Source organism: Coturnix japonica, chromosome 11 (assembly GCF_054131305.1).
Source record: "Coturnix japonica strain WE chromosome 11, WE-NBRP24, whole genome shotgun sequence".
Taxonomy (NCBI): domain Eukaryota; kingdom Metazoa; phylum Chordata; class Aves; order Galliformes; family Phasianidae; genus Coturnix; species Coturnix japonica.
In genome coordinates, this window is record NC_140673.1 from 4,781,684 (window position 1) to 4,798,016 (window position 16,333).

A 16,333-nucleotide genomic window follows, 5' to 3' on the forward strand; every position below is an offset into this window, starting at 1 on the left:
CCACTGGGCTCTCGGACACGCTCCCCCCAGCTGAAGGATTTGCAGGGACGCAGAAAACTTGTCCTGATGGTGGTGTTAATAGCCACGCGGCCCACGTCATCACTGGAATGGCCTCAGGGGGTGAGCTAATGGGTCTCTGAAGTCATCAGGACTACCCCACCTCATCGTGCTCCCCTTATTAAAACCATTCATCCTGGGAGCTAAATGAATATGTTTCATCTCCAAATGCTGAGACACAATGGCAAGCAGGCAGAGATCTAATAGAACAATACCCATCTAATCATTCCTATTTTTCTCCTTCATAGTGCACGTGCTGCTGCCAAGCTGTGCCCCACGGCATGCCCACAGCTCACTCTTGGGAGCCACCGCTGCCCCTTCAGCATCCTGCTGGGACAACAGGGATGCTCTGAGGTGCAGCTTTCCACAGCCTGCTGGAAACAGGTTAGAGCAGCAAAGCCCTGCTCTGCCTCATTATCAGTGCTACGAGCAGTGGCTGCCAGCTGCCCCCGCCCCACCTGGGGACAGGGGGTGACCCGTGGGCTGGAGCTGGGTACCAACCCCGCAGCACCGCGACCTGCTGGGCCCACCCAGGCTGCAGAGCTCATGTTCGCTGCTGTGGCAGGCTTCATAAGGCTCCGCTCTTTGACTGGCGTTGAGTTTATGTGAAAGTAATTAACAGTAATTAATCCTTAATTACAGTAATTAGCCAAGTCGCAGTAAATTAAACCACATCTGGAGCAGATGAGGGCTTCTGAACGGGAGGCTAGCGCAGGCGACAATCGGAGAGATGCTGAATTCATCTGACAGCATCTGATTAAGGCTACCTGTTGCAGGCAGCTCATTTGCATGGTGTTTTTGTTTGCAGTAACCCTTTCAGCTGGGCTCCTGCCCTGCACCTCCAATCCTGCCCTGCTCCACCTCCCCATGTCACCCCACACGCTGCCCTTATTGGGGGACTCTGGGAATCTGTGAGCAGGGAGGAGCTGGGATGGAAGAGATGGGGACATGAGGATGGCAGAATCAGAGAACTACAGAATGGCTTCTGTTGGAAGGGACCACAAGGCCCATCCAGTTCCAAGCCCCACCATGGGTTGGTTACAGATCAGGCTGCCCAGGGTCCCACCCAATCCTGCCTTGGGCATTAACAAGGATGGGGCACCCACAGCTCTGGGTCCACCCTACAGCCCCAGCTCATCCTGGGCAGTGGCACTGACCCCATATGAGGCCATGGCAATGAAGTAGGGGACATTGACAGGGCACACAAAATGCCCACCCCCCCACAGCCACAGCTGCAGAAGCAGCCTCAGCTTCCCCACATCCTGTCTTGTAGCAGCTACAATAATAATTGTAATAATAATAATAACAACAACAACAACAACAGACCTGTGCTCCAAAGTGGAGCACATCAGCAAGAGGGACAAGCTATTATTCATACCACCCAATGTTCTCCCAGCACTGTGCAGCCTCAGAGGCCTTTGCTGATGTTCAGTCATGCTTGCAGGGAGGGGGAAATCCTTCCTTTCCCTTTCTCACAATGAAGAAACCACAAGACAGTGAGATGAAGCAGAGCACAAGAGGCCCAGCTATGGTTTGTGGTATCGGTATGCTAAGAGAAAGAGTTGAGGGAGCAAACTGTGCTGTCCTGATTCATCTGCACAAGGCCAGGAGGTTTGGATGGCTCTGAATGCCTGCAGAAACACTGGGCACAGATCACAGCAACAACTCACATGGTGAACGGGTCCCCTCATCAGTTCCCAGGATGGAGATGTCCATCCACACAGCGACGCCTTAGAGAAAGACACCCCCAAATGTACCTGCTCCTCTCACTGCTGGCAAATCCATGCAATGGGGAGCAGCCTGGAGCCTCCTGCAAGATGGACACACATCTTCATCACTGCGTCCTGCTGCACACAGACTGAAAGCAATCTGCTCCTTCACCAGCCCAGGATGTCACAGCTCTGCCTGCTGGTTACTCAGAGTGGTTCCTACATGGAGGAGCCACAACCTGAGTACCATTGGGTTTTACTCACCAGGACAACATCACTCTGGGACTGTGATTGTGGAGGTCAGGCTGGGTGGGTTCTGAGCACGTTATGGAGCTCTAGGTGTCCCCGCTCACCACAGGGAGGTTGGACCAGATGGCCTTTAAGGGTCCCTTCCAACTCCAATGATTCTGTGATTCTAAGTTTTAATCTGAAATCAGTGCCCCCAAGCAGGGAAATTCCCCTAAGGCAGAGCAAGACCGGGTCCCTGCGTTTCAGAACAGCCCAAGCCCAGGTTGGGGGACAGGGGTAGGGCTGTGTGGATGGACACACACGTGTGCGCCTGCTCCTTGCGGCCCAAAGACTGGGGTCCCTCCTCATCTGCACGGTTCGAATTAATTATACACTTTAATTTCATGAATTATTAATTCGATTCTGACTCGGCAGCTTACGCTCACCCAGCGCTACAGACTCTACGATTCCAGCTTCATTAAAACATCACCAGCTGCCTGAGAGACAGACATTAAATAGCAGAGAGCAATAATAAAATTAAGCTCCCTGCGCATAGCAACAGAGTCTTCCCCAGCCCCTCTGGTGCACGGGGCCCTGCCAGCAGCTCTGCTCCCACCCCAAGGCTCCAGCAGTGGGGGGTTGGGGGATCTATAGGGTGCCACATGGAGAGGGGCATCAAGGGACAGCCACGTCCACTGCCTGCAGTGAGGACAGGGACAGCTCTGGGGTCGGGATCGGCTCTGAATAAATAAAGTCAGAACGCTGCCTCTCAGCGTCTCCCTGGCAAAACAATTTATAGAGGGAAAATGTCGGAATTTAGACATTCCATTTAGCTGCTTCAGAAATCTAAGGACCCCAAACCTTGTGGGATTTGAGAAATCGATGGAATTAATTAAGGGAGATGTCCAGCGGTCTCCGCTAAGTAATCAGCAGGTACAGTAGACCTGAAATTCTATAAAGAAAAATGGGAAGGGATGACATTGAAGGAGGCAGTGGGGATTAAAAAATGAGCATCCGAGTGGTAAAGGCGCACACCCATTGATCGCTGCATTACGGATTAAGGCTTCAACGAGCAGCCAGAAGATTCTGTAGCAGAAAATGGTTACAGAGGATGAGCATGAACAGAGCGGATATATATAACCTCTGACAGCCGGGAACAACCGAACAGAGGACAGCTCTGCAGAGAACCCGAGAGCACCAAGTTTTGGGGAGGGGGAGGCTGCGGGCCCGTGGAGCCATTTTGTGCAGGAACAACAGCCTGCAAGGGGATGTGACGGGGACAGGGTGCCCAGGGCCCAACCCGGGGACTTCAGTGTTGGGCAGGGAGGTGACATCACCACCACAGGGGACCGCTGGCTGCACCCTTTGGCTGTGCCATGCTATGGTTTCTTGAGCATCTCCCAGTGCTGTCCTTCCTTGTGCAGCACAAACCCTTGGGACCCCGAGGACACAATGCCCTGCTTGGCCACCCCCTGCCCAGTGCAGGGGAGGAGGCAGCAGGACCGAACAGGGCTTGCTGGAACATTTCAATGAGAAATCTCAAGTTGAAGCCCTGCAGAGCAGCTCGCTGTCTGTGGAGGTCACGAGGCTGAGGCCAACCTCACCAACCTCCCTTCATACATATGGATGGGGTGAGGCAGCCAAGCTAAATGTCATGGTGCCAGCAGGGCTCTCAGGCAGCGGCAGGGACCCCCTGTGCAGGGGAAGGGCGGGAGCTGTGGGTTACAGTGAATGCTGAGAGGATGATCCCCACAGCTGGGGGTCAGTGGGGAGCAGTGGTGGCTGGATTTAAACCTTATCCCTTCTCATTCTGCCACCTCCTTCTCACTGGGGCCGGCAGTGCCATCTCCTGCAGCGCTGGCTGAGGGATACGGATGCTGGGGCAGCACCTGTATGCATGTGCACAACACTCAAGGGCTATGAGATACAAGGAGGAAGCTGAGCCCAGGATGCAACATGATAAACACAGCCCATCCTCCACCCCAGAAAGGTCTGTGCTGTGCTGGGAAGGCTCCCAGAGCACACAAACCCTCAAGAGAGTGCCCTCCAGCACCAGCCCCAGGTCACCCACCAGGCAGGAGATGCTCATCCTGCAGCCCGCGCTCCTTGAAATCGCACTTGTGAGGCCTTACGGGTGCCGAGCAACGCGCCAGGCAGTGTGTGCTTTACAATCCATGTGTCGGAGAGCCCAGAGCAAAGGCTGAAGCAGATGCACAGTGTTGAGCACATTCATTCCCCTGGCTGAGTCGCAGCGCCAGGCACGAAGCAGCCCCAGCCCTCTGCCCCTGCCTCCCCGCCCCCAGCGCTGGTTTGGCATCCAGTGCAATTAGCTCCCGGGGCACGTGTGGCCTCGCCACAAACATCCTGCTCAGAGCAGGACGCCTGCTCCCATGGGGCAAACATTAGTGGGACAACTGGAAACGTTCAACTTGATTATAATGCTTTAAGAAAAGGTCATGGTGAAATTTCAGCGCTTTACCTTGAGCTCTGTTTGTTCTGTGCAGGACGAGATGGGAACAGTCAGCTTGCCCTGGCTTGTGGCAGCCACGCAGCTCTGCCCGCGCTTCCAGGGCTGCAGAGCTGCATGAACCCCACGGCCCTGGGGACATTGGGAAGCCACCACACCAGTGGGATGCACAGCAGCCTTCTGCTGCTTCACCCCAAAACCATCTTATTCTGCTTTTGGAATGGGCCCAAACACATCCAAAAAACACGCCATTACCTTCCTTTGAGACTGGGAGGTTTTCTAGCTCACCATCCTTCCAGGTCTCAAAGGGCAGAAGCTCCGCAGGACAGCAGGGTGACCCTTGCTGATGTCAGGGACATGGCACACCCCAAAACATGCGAGTATGGGAAGGGAGCAGCCTGGCAGCCCTCCTCTTCCATACACTGCAATGGGAACAGCTCTGACCACAGCACACAGTTTGCATTTGGTTGGGCGAGAGGAAAACCAAGGTCAGTTTTGTTTGTGGCCAACTGAAAGATGCTCTGCCCCCAGCCATGTTCCTGATGCGATAATTAAATCTGGCGTCCAACCATTCGCTGCCAGGGGAGATCTCAAAAGGTCTCCGTGCAAGGCCAGGAGACGGACTCTGGTAGAGATGAAGCCATCTGCACCCACCGGCGTGCGGGCTCCCATGTGGGTGAATGGAGGAGGAAAAACCACAGGGAGCCACAGGGCCGTTCCTAGGAAAGGGCAGCAGGCAGAAAGTGATGCTGTTCTGAATAAGCATCTCAGTTTGTTCTGGGGGGAGCACAGCCCTGTGCCCCCAAATCTTGCTCTAACTTTCTGGAGTGCATAGCTGCACCTGCCTGCAGAGCCGGGATGCTGTACTCCCAGTGCCCCAGCGCCGCTCATGAGAACTCCCAGCTGCTGCCAAAAGGTATTTTTAGCTGCATTATTTATTTGAACACCTGCCTGAGACTTCAAGGCAGAGTACGGAGCCTGAGCGAAGGAGGGAGGGAGGAGCGGCACCGGGCACTGGACCGCTTCCACTGGAAGATTCGAGAGCAGAGACAAGGAACAACTTTGGGATGTGGCAACGCAGGGGATGGCACAGCCAGGATTGTGGCACCAGCCTGAACTCTGCACCAGCACAGGGATGCTCCATCCACCCTCACTGTGGAGGGTGCTGCGTTACACACCTGAGCACCACTGAAGATGCACCAGCTCCCAATGTGGTGTCTGCAGCAGAACATTCAGCTCTCTGAGCATCTCTGAAGATGGAGATACATGTACCCCAGGGTGCTTTGGGGCATGGTGTAATTCATGGGGCAGTGGGCACATGGGATGCAATGCAGAACACCCAGCACGATGACTGCATGCCTTTTTTGCCATCCCATTTAGTGATGCGAACAAAACCTCCCTCCCCTTCTGCTGCAATAATCCCCCCTTCTCTCTGAAATCAGCCAGGAACAAGAAGGGACGGGGGGAAAAGCATCTAAAAATAAAGGCCAGGCCAGAGAATGTGCCTCTTGGTTGGGCTCCTGTGCTCACAGATCTGCTTATTTTGGCCTATCTCTCCCCAGCGATAAGGCAGCTAACAGCCCGTTATCAGCCAGTCAGTGAAAATGTGCTCCAGCCTGATTAGGGCTCAGTCTTTGCCAAGGTTATAAACAGCCGTTATCGTTCTCCCAAACAGAATAATCCGGACAGTATCAGCTCAGAAACATATGGGCCACACAGCGAAGATAGCCGCTGACGGACACTTCATTTTAATTGTAACGAGTGGTTAGCAGCAGCCTCCAGACAACAGACACAACTGCCCAATTGGCAGTGGGTTCTTCTCCTCTGCACCCCCCTCCCTCCTGCTCGCTGCTGCAGTTCTCCTCTCCCCATTCTGCTTGGATCTAGCAGGAGATGGGGACCTGCAAGTCACCTGCATACAGACAGGGGTGCACAGGGAGCCAGCTGCCCCCACAGTGCTCTGCAGACCCTTGGTGAGCATCACTGCCACTCCAAGAGCCCTGCTTGGTCCCCACTGCTGTGGGGCACAAGGAACACGTATGTGGCACCCTGCCACTCGTTCCCATGGGTACTGCCACCCAGTCCCATGGGACCAGCTGCAGCTCAGCCAGGAGAGCAGGGAAGAGTGAGCTGCTTCCATTGCCTGTGCTCCCCTCTTCCCAAGCCCATTGGGAGAGCTTGCTTGATGCAGGAGGAGACACCATGCCATGAAGTATCGCTGCCTATTTGTTTGTGGGTTCAGCAGGATGGAGAGTGGGGACCAAGGGGCACAGAAATGCCTCTCGATACCAGACAGAGGGACAGCAAAGGGGCCCTAACGGAGCACACAGCCCTGCACAGGCATTGTGAGGGGGCTCCCCTGCAGCACTCAGCATCCTGCAGCCCCCATCCCTGCTGCGGCCACCCCCTTGATCCCAGCCCCAGTACTGTTTCAGCAGCGCAGGGTGCTGGAGGAGGGGAGGCAGGCCCTCATTTCACATTCTCCCAGTGTCCTTTCCGTGTCATACTACTTTTTTTTTTCCCCCTCTCCCCCCTCCCTCTTCCCAAAAGGGGTGGTTTAGCTCAGAGAGTCTTAAACACATTTGCATTCCCAAGACAAGCTTAGGCATAAATTCATCTCGGCGCAAGGGATTTTTTTTTCCCCCTCCCTATCCTCCTTATTTTCTTCCATTCTCCTGTCCTCTCCAAACCTGCAATGAATTCAGCAGGAACCCTTGCAATGCCGGTGCCGCCGCGCTGTGCAGTGCAGGATTACAAGGGATGCGAGGGCTTTCCTTCCTCTTAGCTCGCCGCGCTGTGTCTCTGCCTGCTGCTGCTATTAACAACACGCAGAATAAGGCTCTGAGCCCCATTAGCTGCAGAACCTCCCCAGCCAGCCCTGGCCCCAGTATATCACTGAGCTCCCTCTCTTGTAGGAAGGGAGTGGAGAAACCCCCCCAGAACCATTGGAGAAGCGTTAATTTGGGGAGGCAAGTTAAAAACCTCAGGAAGACCCAGGACTGAGCTTCAAGTCACGGACACTTTCTCACATAATCTGTATTCCATTCTCGGTGCCAGCGGAGCTGTGATCAGAATATCCAAGGTCTCATAAAAGATTCAGGGCTTATTGACTTCCCGATGCTCGCTGCTGCTCCGTGCTGCTCTTCTCGCTCCCTCTCAGCCTCCAAAGGACCCGCGGCCCTTCCAAGTTGCCATCACAGATACCCACGCTGAAAAAAGGCTTTTCCTCAATGTGGTGCAGAGCAGCTGTGCTCCGTAAGCAGGATTTATCCCCACTGTGCCCCGGGCTGGAGGACAAGCAGGGTGCTGGCAGGACCACTGGCACCACCCCACCTCCCTGCCAGGACCGCTCTGCATGCACTGAGATACTCCATGGTCAAGCTGTGCCTGTCTGTGCTGAGCCATCACTGCTTCTCATTCATATTCTTCCTCCTCCTCAACGCGCGCATGCAGATACTGCAATTACAGGGAGATTATTTCTCCCCAGCTAAAACCTAGCTAAATCTAATAGAAACACTAATTAAAGAGGCTAGCACGGGAACAGGATGGAAAGCAACCAGAGGATGGAGGGAGAGATGGTGGCCATGCCTTGCCGTGAAAGAGTGACAGCAGCATAGGGCCACCCCATGACAGACATACGTCCCCACGGTGACACTGGTCACTGGGGTGGGCAGGTGGAGCTCCGTGCACAACTTAGAGTCCAACACTGAGGCAAAATCACGCCAAAGCTGGAGAGCAAACCTTCCTACAGGGAGCCGACAGGGCTTCCCACCGGCCCGCAGGCAGGACAGGCTCTCTGTAGGGTTCTGCTGTCTCCAGCAGCATTACAGCCCTGTTTTGCTGCATAAGCAGCTCTGAGCAAATCTGCAGACCCGAGAATCCCATCCCTTCCCATTCATTATCTGTGCACTCCGCCGCAGCCCTGAGGAGCGGGCAGCAGAGCAGGGCAAGCTGAGCCCTCCAGACACAGCACCCGACAGCAGAGTGCAGCACAGAAGCCCAGATGGGTCTCTGGATGCGGTATAAATGGAGTAATTTACACGCAGCAAATGTCCACACATGAGTAACGCAGAGGTGCCCACCTGCACCACATACAATCAAACCCCAACAGAACCATCACATCTATGCAGGCACCCCGGTGTATTTCTGTGCTATCTGAAAGCCTTCCACGTGCACCCAGGCTCCTCACTGATGGGCACTGCGTGATACAGGAACTGGACGCACATAAAACCAAGACATGTTGATTTACAAACACACACCTGTCTACCTACACGCACTCCAACACGCACATCTCCTTCCATGTTGGTGCAAGGGGATGCACACACAGCACCTACCTGCACAGCCCGGCTCACGCACCTGTACACATCCAGGCCTGTGGAATATTTATACACACAGCGACGCCCCGCACACCCCGCTCCGTGACAGCTCAGATTTTCAGTAATATCATAATATTATTTTTTAGATCAGTTAAGGTATAAAATGTGCACTCTCTCAGTCTTTAATATTAATAAGTCTTGTAACTAGCAGTTTCTCGTAGCTCCGAATTCTTGAGCACAACTAGAAAGGGCACTTATCCTGAAAAATCTAATAAATTTACAGTTTTATATACTTCCTTCAATTGTAAAAGTCTTGTTCAATAAACTTTAAAATGCCACTATAGAGCAATAACACAGACAGTATAAACCCAGCCCTGGGAAAGCTGTGCAACCAGAAATTGTTCCCCTTTCTGCTACAGCAATAAAGTTTTATATGTTTGAACTGACTGTAAAAAGGTTTGAATGTTGGCAACTGGGGAATAATCTGTCTTCTTTATAGTTATTATCATATTTCCCACAAGACCCTTTGGTCTGTGTCAATCCTTCTCGTATATGACACCTTTGTACTGTCAGCGAAAGCAAGAATACTTAACTTTTGGTGTGTGCGTGCGCATGTGACTACAGGTCCTTCTATCTGTTTTCCCTCAGATTACAGCACCCGGGAATAAATTATCTGTGACACGCTGCATTGGAAGCAGTTTACCAAATCAAGCTGATTTGGAGAGCAGCCTTCCTTCCTTCCTTCCCAGGGAGAAAGCGAAGCACGCCTTAACAAACAAGGGGATATTTCTCCTTTTTTCTTCCTTTCCTCTCAACTGGCTCCAGTGTAATTCAGGGAACGGGGAGATGTAAGGACCTGTAATAAAAAAGGGATTTGCAGGCTGCTCCTGAGCGCAGCAGGGAAAAGCTCTTTAAGTGACTGGCTGACTGCTGCCAGCCCTGCAGCCACCCCCGTGTGCTGGCACCCACCTGAAGAACACATCTGGGCTGAACAGGGCTTGTCCTGCCTCTCTGCTGATGCTGGAAGCCGGAGACGGATCCAGTAGCAGCGATCCAATGTTGGGCTATTGGGGACAGAGCACACAGACACCTCCCCCTGTCCAACAACTGGGTGAACGTGCGCTCAGAACCCATAGAATCCAACTCAAATCTTTAAGCAGCTGCAGGCAAACGCAAGGAAATGCCCTGGACTTGTTTGTTGCACCAACTAACAACTGCTCCAGCGCAGGGTGCAGGTGAGAGGAACCCATGGTTTGCCCCCAGTGTGGGGATCCCACAGGTGGTGATTGAGATGTCAGAAGAAGCGACGCTAAAACACGTTTGGAAAATGAAAAATGAGGAGTCACCAGGACCAGATAATACCTGTCTAAGAGTTCTGCAGGGACTCCGAAATAAAATGATTGCATATTTTCATTAGCAGCTCAATCTCTCATTACACCAGAGGACACAAAGTGTCATACCCTATTTTTAAAAAATGGAGTGAGATGAGCCACGGATTCACAGACTGGTGAGCCGCACTTCAGTACCGGCTGTGATGATAAATAGGCAGGATAAAGCACCGAGATGGACACGATACCGCGGAGATTAACTAGCAGCGCCTGTAAGGAAGAGGAAAACACGCCTCGCTAATCTATTACAATTGCCGCGCACCCAACGACGGAAAGCACCAAGCACAGCTGGTGCTTCTCGGATTCCCCCAAACACAAGGACTAAAAGTTGGCTGGAGAGGTGGAAGAAGAAAAACCATCATCTTTTTCAACCTGAAGCTCAAAAGGCGCACCCAAAGGCTCGCTGCTGTGTAGCTCATCAGAAGGAGCAGCGGGAAGAGGAGAGCACGAGCAGCGCGGGTTAGCTTGTTGCACCAAGGCTCCTGCAAGGCCGCGCACCCGAAGCTCCGTGAGCCGGAGATAAGATGCGAGGTAAAAGTCAGCGAGGGTGAAATGCGCAAGGAAGTAATTTAATTACTCACACACGCTGGCCACGCCAAACCTGGTGCGGCCGGCCAGCTGAGCGTGAAGGCGAGGGGCAGGCAGCGCTGCAGGCCTGGTACCCGGCTGGCCCTGCTGCTGCCGCCCAACCTCGTCCTGCAGAGGAGGAAGCACTGTGAGAGGGGTGTCCTGGTGACCCCCCGGTGCAAAAAGCCGCGGCACACACAGCTCAGGCAAAGGCAACAAAAACAAGAGGAGCTGCGGAGAGACTTTGTAATGAGGAGAGCGAGGAGAGACTGGAACGAGCACCAAGTGCTCATTAGGCTTCAAAATGCAATTTGATAGCTACGTGGACGATGGGAAAAGCCATTTATGCGAACCAGAAGAGGAGTTCAGAGATGCAGGCGGAGCCAGGAGCCAGACAGCACACAGCTCCTGCCCGCAGCCGGGCTCTCAGCCTGCCTGCAGACACCAGAACCGAGAGCTGGAACCCAACCTGAGCACTGCAACCACACGGCGATGGCCTGGGACCCCTTGGGATGCCGGTACAACACCTGAAGCACAGAGCTGGGCTCCATGGCTGCTGCTGGGTAAGGAAGGGCAGCCGAGGGGCTGCCAGGCTTCCATGCCACCCTCAGCAGAGCCCTAAGCATACCCTAGAGGATGCTGCAGCAGCCCATTGTGCCCCATATAGCGTGAGTGGCTTGGCTAACGAGCACCTGGCTCTGGCAACTGCACCCTGATGGTCCCTGCACATCCAATGGCCCCACGGGTGTGAGCCCCACAGCAGAGCAGCGAGGGTTAAGGCCGGGCAGCACCACATCCCTGCTCCGCGTGTTGTGAGAGTCCATTACCTCCCGCCACATTACCTCATTCATTTCTTACATGCGGATGGTTTATTCTCCCATGAGCACCCTCGCCGGCAGACATGGCTAGTATAAAGTCCCCTCCCTCTCCTGTATTTCTCTATCCATCACATTTAACACTCTGACAGTAACAGTCTATAATGTTTCTATTCTACAAAACCGCTCTGTCAACTCCGGGCTTCCAGAGCAGCAACTGAGGAAAATAAATAACATCAACGCCAGGCCCGACAGTATCACAGCTTGCTTTCTGCTGGGGGTTTATTTTATTTTATATATATATATATATATTTTAGAGAAAGGGAAAGCAAGAAAAGAAAAGAAAAGAAAAAAGGGGGGGTGGGAGGAGAGAAAGAAGCGTGTGCATGCAGTGCCAAGAAAGCATGCAGGGAAGGAGGGAATTTCCTCCCCCAACAGCAGTCTGTGCAGACAAAGAGGGCCCCGCTGCCCCCAGCCCCGAACCCTCTGACCCTGCTCTTTCATCCCGGGGCTGTGGGGAGGGGACACGCTGCACCAACCCCCCACCATGGCCTTTGTTTGGGGCGCGGGGCCTCGATGCTACACAGGCCTCACCGCAGCCTCCTGCTCCCAGAGCCGGCCCATGGCCCTGAGCCCCCGCTCAGGAATTGCTAATCCACTTAATAATCCACACCCGGCTTAGCGGCCTCACGTTATTTCCCATCTACTTTCACTGCTGTGAAATCCCCCTGAACGCAGCTCTATGCAGGAAGGAGCAGCATTGCTGTGGCCATGCTGGCCCTTGGGCTGAGCATCCTTAACAAATTATAATCTTAGGGTTGTTTGGGTGTTGGGTTTTTTGCCTTATTTTTGGTTTCCTCTGCTAGGACTATGAAGTTATTGGCTTAAAGCTAATGAGCTGAGTAGGCTCCACCAGCAGAGACCCGTTCAGGTGGTGCTTTTCATAGGGAAAAAGACAACATACATGCACAAGGACTTTTCCCATCAATCAGACAGAGACAGAGCCCTTGACAGCCCTGCAGACCTGGGGCTCAGCTCGGCAGGCAGCTCAGAGAACAGCGCAGGGAGGCTCTGCAAACAGCAAAGAGAAGGAGGAAATGTGTGGGATGGTGAGAAACAAAAGGGCTGGGAAACTGGGGAACTGGTGGGGAGCATGCAACATGGGCAATAACCTCCTGCTTATCCTTCTCCCCAGTCTCTTTAGCTCCCAGGGTGCCAAAATTATGCTGAGACCCATCTGAAACCTATCAGATCCACTGCAAGCCCCAATGAGGCCATGCATGTGACCACGTGCACCTCACCCATATGCTTGAAACCAGGCTTTCCCCCAAAAAATAAGAGAAAAGAAGGAAAGAGCAGAAAACTGTTCCCTCCTTTGTTTACACACCTGCCAAGGCCTGACACTGCCTGCTGTCAGTCATTTGTATGAGCTGACTGTCTCCCAGCAGAAAGCAAGGCAAGAGATAGCAAGGTAAAGAAACAGGGCCAGACCCTGCTCTAGCAGCTCGCCCTGCAAGCACCAGGCTGGGGGAGAATGCACCAAGCAACCTGCTAAGCTTCACGTTAGGGAAACACAGGGAGTTAGTGGGACTGGGGCTAAGAGTTGGGGCTGGAAGGGGATGCACAATGAGGGCTCCTGAAGCCGCGATTTTGCCACATCTCCTGGTTCTGCTCTGGGCTTTCATTGCTCTGAAAAAAGAAACTTCCCACTTGCAAGAGCAAGAATAAAGCTTCCCACAGAGGTCTGACAGCATAATACGCATGCAGGCCCACGTGTACACATATATACCTATACAGGCACACTTACAGGGGGAACATGCAAGAGAAATACACAGAATGAACAACAAACACAAGCCACAAACCAAACTCCCAGCTTTGATGTGAGAAAAGCTCACAAACGCTTTTTTTTTGGGTTGAACTCTATTATTTTCCATTCACAAACATCCCTCAATAGCTATATACATACACAGATAAAATTTGTATTTAGCTAAGCCCTGTCACTGACAAGCGTGTTATTTGCTCCCTGAGCACAGTCATTACAGGGCTCTGAAAAGCCCCTCTGCCCAGTGCTAGAGGAGATGCTGTGCTGATCCCACTGACCCCAGTGTGCAGCCAGGGAGCTGCCCTGCACCAGGGGTGCCTGCAAACAGCAAGCGGGCTGAGATCTGCCACCAGAACTGCCTTGCAGTTAATATATCATTAATCCATTTCCTATTTGCTTTGGAGTCAGGATTTGCTGACAAACAATCCACAAAAACTCTAAAATTAAAGCAGGGGATTTGGGAGCTGCAGGGAGGGCTCAGCATCAGCACTGTGTATGCTGATGAACATGAGGACCTCAAGTGGCACTAAGGGTAAAGCAGCCTGGGCCTTCCCATCCCTCTGCTGGCAAGCACACAGATAGTTCTTTTGGGTAAAAAAAGGCAGCCAGACCCAGCCACTGAGCTTGGCGTGCAGGTTTTTGTCACTGTTTTGACCCAGTTTCCAAACTCCAGGTACATGTGGGGCAGGGGAAGGCTCAGTTTCCAGCTGCAGGATGCATGAGGTTTGGGCTGGTCTCTGCAGCTCAGGAGGTACCTGAGGAAACCCCAAAACCCACAGTTTTAACCCAGCACCCTGGGATCCAAGCTAGGGCTCCCCAGGGACCTGGTCACCGCGTGCACCAGAGGGCAGCAGTGACAAAGCCACCCAGCAAAGAGAGGCAACAAGGCTGGGTTTGTAGGACATTTCTCACCTGGAGCTCACTTTAAATGGAGGAAAAGAGAAAAGAAACAGCACCAACCACTCAACTCCTCCCCTTTACAAAACGCGTGGTAGCATTTACCTGCCAGATGCAACCTTGCAACAACCTAAGCCGGAGCCTTGTTTGCTGCTGCTGTGAGGACACCCCCAAACACTGTGGTGCCACAGCAGAGCAGCCCCCACACTCGGGTACCCACATGACCTATAGAATTCCATTGCTATCACAAAAGAAAGTAAAACCCAGCAGCAATAGGACGCCACGAGGTGGGATCCAAACTCCTCATCCAGTACACAGGCGGGATGCTCATACCTGAAGCTCAGGTGCAGACGATGGAGGACGATGAGACCCATGGCCTGGTGATGGGCAGGGAGCAGGCAGAGCGGCGGCAGGCTGGCGAGCGGGCTGGGATGCATGTAATCAGAAGGGTTATCTAATGCTAGTTTCATTCTAATTGAGTCACTACCATATGTCACCCTGCAATAACAACGCAAGCAGCATGCAACTGAATACATATTTAATTCACATAATGGGTACAACAGTAGAAGTAATCAAGGCAGTTTGCCATAAGCCATAAAGAAATGTAGCTTGTTCCTATCGAGAAGTGTTCTGTGCGTGGGGAGAGCGGGCTCAGCGGGGCGAGCGGCTGCGCTGCATTGCTGCAGTGCTGCAAGGAAGGGGGAGAGCAGACCCCAAACACACACACACACACCCCAGCACAGAGAGAAGCCCATTCGATGTGAATGGAAATCAATGGGAGAATACTGTTGACGGATCGTTAGGCCCTTCAATATAATTAACAGTAATGGATTTATTGGCTGCAACTTAATGATTCAAATGTTAAATACCGGCCTGGAATTTAACCGTGCAGTCCAGCTGAAGAGATCGCTTTCTTTCTGGTCACAAAAAAGAGGCTGAGAACTGGGGAAGGTGCCTGAGGTTGGTGTGGTGAGGTCCCCATGCTGCTCTGCCAGCACTGCGAGTGGCACCGGTAGCCCCATGCACTCACTGCCTTCATTTCCTCCCGCAACGAGAAGATGAATACGATGGAGGACCACTCATCAATATCTTTGGACAGATCAAGCGGAGTTTTCATTAAAGCCGTATTAATGCTTTTGGATGCACAGCTGTGGACAGGTTGGGCTTCAGAAATAAAGGCCAGAGAGGAAAGGAAAGAGGAGAGAAAGAGCAAGGGAGCAGCGTCTGCTCCCAGCCGGGAATTGATGGTAAGCTGGCCCCGTCCCTCATTAGGAACCTCTCCCACCAACATGTTTTGATGTATATTTCATGAGGATAAACAAACATTCATTTCACTTTGGGAAGGTGCTTGCCGTAATGTATTGGCAGCCTCACCAGCAATGAGGGGACATTAATTTCCATTCTGGTGTTTAAACACTTTGTTGAGCCCCCATCACTCATCCCCAGCTCAGCACAGTGCAGTGCAGGGGGCTGCGGGTTGGGGCACAGGGGCAGGCAGCCCCCCCAGCCAAGGCAACCACACTATTCATTCATACCCGCAAATGCTCTCCTTGCAAAACAGGCTCCAGGAGTGTCTGCAGCTACAAGGAGCTGTAGGAGTGCAGCCGAGCTGCAGTAACTCCTCACCACAGGCTGCTCAGGGTGCAAAACCTCCCTTGGGTTCAACGGGCACTGGGGAGAAATCCCACCAACACCTGCTGCACACAGACATCACACACAGCACTGCCACCTTAGCTCTCCTTTGACTATAGACCAGCTAGGGTTGGAAGGGACCTCAAATATCATTCGGTCCCAATCCCTGCCATAGGCACAGTTACCAAACCAAAACAGTTACCAAACCACCCAGTCTGTCACCAGCAGGGAAAAATGGATCCTGCTGCAGGAGAGGAGCATGGTGACTTGAGGAGAAAGGGGCTGGAAAGGCAACGTCCCTGCTATTGCTCTCACGTGTGCTGCTGGATGACAGGTTCTTTTACAACTGATCTGTGGGTTAAATGGATGGAAACTGTGAAACAGGAAAGTGAGGCCTTTAAAAAAAGAAGTGACATCATTTACGTGCCTGCTGAG

General features: G+C 52.9%; 1 protein-coding gene across 15 annotated transcripts in view; it reads right to left on the reverse strand.

Moving 5' to 3' along the window:
* PBX1 (PBX homeobox 1) overlaps positions 1-16,333 on the reverse strand; it is a 101,695-nt gene that overhangs the window by 35,235 nt on the left and 50,127 nt on the right. Inside the window, exon 1 of one of the 15 annotated variants that reach the window (XM_085512024.1) lies at positions 4,066-4,237. The exons of 13 other annotated variants lie outside the window; for them this stretch is intronic. The gene's annotated coding sequence lies outside the window, so the exon portion shown is untranslated. Of the gene's footprint in view, positions 1-4,065; positions 4,238-16,333 lie in introns of those variants that run through there. One more of the 15 variants, XM_085512026.1, reaches the window with a different exon arrangement.